This window comes from Malurus melanocephalus, unplaced genomic scaffold (assembly GCF_030028575.1).
Source record: "Malurus melanocephalus ecotype Western Australia unplaced genomic scaffold, MMel_1.1 scaffold_78, whole genome shotgun sequence".
Classification (NCBI taxonomy): Eukaryota; Metazoa; Chordata; class Aves; order Passeriformes; family Maluridae; genus Malurus; species Malurus melanocephalus.
In genome coordinates, this window is record NW_026623310.1 from 1659833 (window position 1) to 1664808 (window position 4976).

The window sequence follows — 4976 nt, forward strand, 5'->3', positions numbered from 1 at the left end:
CTTTAGCAGAATTTATTGTGGCTGGGAATGCTGTATTTACATAAGCAAAGAGTAAACATAGAATTTTTTTTTAATTATTTACTGCTCTTTTACAGAAAAAAAAAAAAAAAAAGACAAACTGAAGGAGGACTCTATCTGGAAGTGTGTCACCATCTAGTGACAGAGCCCGGGAGTGACAGTCAATCAGAGCTCTGTGTGCAGCTCAAACAGGTGAGATAAAGCAATTTCGTGATGGCTGAGCACAAAGCATGTTCACACAAAGAGCACAACACACATAACTGCCAGGGGATGGTTTCAGTCCTTCCTCAGGTGTTGCATTGGACTTCTCCAGGGCTGACAAATCCCTCAGAGAAGTCATTATATTTGCCAGATCAAGTAGTGCTGCCCCTTTGCCCCAGACCTTGGTGATTCTGCAGAAGCCATTGCAGGTGTCAAGGATGAATTTTCCTGTGTGAAATGCAGCGAGAGTGCTAAAGTACAATTCAGCAGCCAGGCAGCTGCAGAACAGTTTTGTTTCCCAGCTGAAACAGAGAAATTGTCACTGAAACTCACACGAAACTGAAATTGGTCAGCATGAAGACAAGGAGGTGTCCTGCCCTCTGTGCCTGCCCCCAGTTTGCTAGTGAGTTGGGAAGTCATATGCAAAACATAAAACTCAGCCACGATTAGCAAAAACATTAAAGATCAGAGCCAACTGCTGGACCTCCTCCCATCAGTCCTTCCCTGAATTTGTTTCCTCGGTGTAAAGGGACTTACACTTGGGTTAGAAGGRCGAGTGAGCAATGGGGACAGGTCTCTGAGCCCCTTGCAGGAGGCTGGAGCCACTCCATACGGCTGCTTTTCAGGGTGGTAAGCTGCAACTGTGCCACAATGGAGCCAGAGCATCCCTGTTCCTGCTCCAGGATGTCCAACCCCTCCTCACTGAGTGCCCTCACTGCTGGTGCTCAATGGCCCTCCCGGAACACCAGCTGTGTCCCACATTGCTGCCTCCTGTTGGAACTCAGCTCCTCGCCCCTTACAAGCAGCAGTGGTGACTCTGAAGCACAGACCCTCCAGCTAGTTTCCTTTGTTATTTCAGAGTTTGAGCTTAAAAATATTTTTCTGGTCATTATTCTCACCCTAAATATTTAGGTAAGAGGAGTCAAAAAAAGAAGAGCACTGACTGGTGCATGCCTGACCTACAGCAAAGCCAAAAGACAACTTCAGGTTGGCCCCACCACATGCCCGTCCAAACAAGAGCCATGCCCACGTTTGTACCATGGTGTTCAGTTTTCAAACTGAGCCCTTCTCTCTCCCAGCTGCAGGTGCCCCACTCTGCCCTTGTGGACACAGCAGGCAGAATTACTGGGGCTTCSTAAGATCCCAGTTCCCACCTGATGGCTGCTGACTGCCAGGACATCCCTGCTGGGACACAGGAGGTGTATGTGGGCCAGCAAACCGGACATCTGGAGTAAGGGCTCTTCTCTAAGSACTGCTAGAGGGAATGATTTCTTCATATTTTTCTGAATATTCAGAGCAAAGTTCTCTTCCAGACCCGCTTTCCTAACAAACCACAAAGCCCCACACTAGCTTTTATGCCAGCACATTTTCTGCTTCCCAGCAAACCCCTCTTACCTGAGAGTGCTGTGGGTGCCAAATCCGTTTCCCTGCGCGTGTGGGAGATGGGGCAGAGGAGCAGCAAAATCCAGCCTTGAGTGAAAAGCAGCAGGGAGAGTCCTGTCCAGGTGGACCCCAGAGCTCTGCTCGTCTCCCCGGGACTCTGCCCGTGGGTGGTGAGACACGGCGGGAGTTCTTAGTGGCTTTTATTCCGCCTGTCCTGCCGCTGCCACAGCTCTCGACGGCAGCACCGTGGGAGCTGTGGGATGCGGGAGCGCTTGCTGACAGAGCCCATCCTCATTAGTTTCCCCACTCCCACGGCTGGCTGGAGCCACAGCCCACCCTGTGCCGTTTCAGGGTGACAGCAGGGGGAAGCAAAGGACCCGACACAACTCTGAGTGTACAGGAGAGGAAAAAAAAAGCCTTCAACAAATTTCTTTTGCTCAGTCTTTTATTTTAGAGAAAAGAAAAATTATTTATTCAGAAATCGGTAGACAGTGATAAGTACTTGGTTCGTTCTTCATGCAATGCTCCCCCTCCCCATCAATGCAGCTGACAGAGATCTTTGCAAGCTGCCACATGTGTCACCTTTACTGTTGGCTCGTTCATGTCTTGAGTCACCCTGGCAGAGGTCTGTTTGTTAGGTGGTTACTTGCTAGGTCTCCTTCCTATCAGCAGGTGACARTCTGGCATCTCAGGTGTAATTACAGGTATGGATAATCTTCTGGAAAGCCCTTGTTTCTGTACAAGAGAAAGTGATTTTGAGGGAGAGCAGCTCTGTGGGAGGAGTGGCAGCGTTAATGAAGATTGATGTGTGTTTTGAGTCCGTCCAGAAAGGCCCCAGAGAAAGAAAAGGCGACCTGCTGCATTAATCATTGGCAGGAAGCTGACAAAGTGCCTGCTCCAGCTCAGAAAGGAACAACTCTGCTTTCAGCTGCCAGGTTTGCACAGTTCATCACCAACATAACTCCCACCGCTACAGGTTTTGCATTGAAAAGAGGGAGTCCACATTGGGTCAGCCAACAAGACAGGGTTTGATGGGTAACTTTGTGTTCTGCTGTGTCAGCACATGCCCAAACACAGTCACATCCTGGTTCTTACAATCTCTGTGCTTTTCCCTGCAGCATGGTCCAGCTTGCTGGAAAAAGCCCTGACCTCACCATGGTGTGACTGCCTGATTGCAGAAGCCTTGCAGAGTGAAAATTTTGGTGGAGGAAGTTTGGCAGTGAAGCAGAAGGTGAGACTGTGGCCTTTATCCACAGCTCTGAAGTAGGGGTTGATTTGAGCACTTAGACAAGGAACCCACACACTCTGTAGAGAAGGGAGCAAGGAAATACTTCTGGAACACCCCAGCGCTCTCCACTGGTGCTGGAAGGACCACAGCAGGAAGAGACTGAGACACACCACCCAACTGGCAAAACTGCACACCCTGGCTTTCTGTGTTCCAAGTTCTTTTTTCCTTCGGTGTAATAAAGCTTCTTCTTCCAGCAGAGAAATCTACTTTCCCAGTGGTTATTCCCAGGCCAGTGCCTGGCATGAGACATCAACAAATAGTTCAGTCATGTCCAATATCACTGCCCTCTCTTGGTGTGCTTTATTTCACTCTCCATGGAGCTCTGAGGCAAGTGTGGGTTGCCTTTGCCTGCTGAGGTGATGCCACGGGGTCACACATCCTTAGCCAGGGCTTTCCAGCTTGTGTGCTGCTCTCCTGTGACCGCTGGGGTCCTGGGCTGAGCTGAGCAAAGGKAATCTGTAATGCTGCCACTGAAGGCACAAGCCAGAGCATGCTCTCCTCAAACACAGCCCCSTCTCAGTCCAGGAGGGACTTTTACATCCCCCCMATAGCACACATTTGGGGTTTTTCAYCAGGTRCCTCTTTGGAAATGGTTGCACCTCACCATGATTTTTCCTGGCTACTTAATAGTTGGCATGGAGAGGGAAAAGGTCACCTAGAGATGTGCCTCCTTTCCAGTTCATGTTGGTGCTCAGTTTATTTTCACTCTCCATATAGTGCCTCAGGACCTTTTCCTAACATGATGACTCAGAAGTCAAAATCAACATAGAAATAGTCCCCCAACTCCTACATAATTTCTCTTTTCAAATTGGAAGAGTCTGACTGTTTTCTTAAATGCTGGATGTAATCACGWATGTTATATTTTCTTGTATAAATTATCCTTGTGTGTTGAAATATAAACAGCCAGTGTGAAAGAAAAAAATGTGTATTTATCTGCTGAGAAATACTCTGCTTGTGCAGTGGAAACCAATCATCAAAACTAACTGACTAGCATTTTAATGATTGCCTGCAGCAATCCTGAAAATTATAACATCAATCRTTGCAAGAAGATCATAGAAAAAAAGAGCAAGGACCAAGAGTTCCTGTGGCAGTTCAAGTGCAGCCAGTGTTGACAGTGACACTTCACAGTACCATTAAACTGCTTGATTCTGGTGTTTTTAAAGGAATATTTTGAGGCAGCCTTAGGAAGATCCTAGGACTAGAAGTGCTRTTGATGCAGGGAGTCACTGTATGTCCAGGCCCAAGTCCCCTGGGCTCTGAGAGCTGGGCAGTGGCCATCTCCATCCCATGGGATAGTCTGGAAGCTGCAGAGTTTGGTTGCAGGGCAGAAGCTGTGGAATGCTCTCGGCTGCTGACACACACAAGATCAGACCAGGCACTTCCCCCTCACTTGCATCTCTGAGAAAATTTTTTTGTGTGGATGTCACTCTAAGTTACAGAGCCAGGTGAAGCCTGCTGTGGTGGGTGTTTCGGCTCCTTGGCTTCTTYCCACAAGACTGTCTTGGATGTTTATGTGCCAGTCTCTATGGCAGTTTACTTGGCAATGCCCAAGAGGTAAAGCAGAAAACAAGACAATATCAGACTGTCTGCTTCACRCTTTCCTTTACTCAGAGTAATTTATCACAATGTAATCGACGCCTAAGGAACAGAGAGACAAAAAACAAAGTGTGCTGGACAACCTCCAGGGAGAGTAACTTTAATAAAATCTAGTAGGGGATAACAGCTCCTGTTGCAGCTTTCTCTCAGTTTATTCAGAGGGTCTCTTTTTCTACTTTAAATGTGCATCACACAAGCAGAATAGGACAAGGTTTGCCTTGTTTTTGTAGGAATGATTACAAGACACAAAGGCAGCAGCTGTGGCTTGGTATACCTGGGAATCTCCAGCCCCAGATACCAGGGGATAATCCAGGGAAAGAAACAAGAGATGCTCCCTGGATCCATAGTCATTGCTCTTCTAAGACAGGGTAATTGGCGAGATGTCCTCATCTCATTTGCTTGTATCACAGTCTTCAACTACTCCATCAAGTTCAATCATGATTGACAAATAGATTTGCCAGTTATTAGAGGGAACAACCAGACAACAGAA

At 47.6% G+C, this 4976-nt stretch overlaps 1 protein-coding gene across 1 annotated transcript in view; it reads right to left on the minus strand.

The window, feature by feature from the left end:
• TMEM272 (transmembrane protein 272) overlaps positions 1-1716 on the minus strand; it is a 20783-nt gene extending 19067 nt beyond the window's left edge. The window contains exon 1 of the mRNA XM_057367401.1: positions 1615-1716. The gene's annotated coding sequence lies outside the window, so the exon portion shown is untranslated. The remainder of the gene's footprint in view (positions 1-1614) is intronic.
• Positions 1717-4976: the final 3260 nt, after the last annotated feature.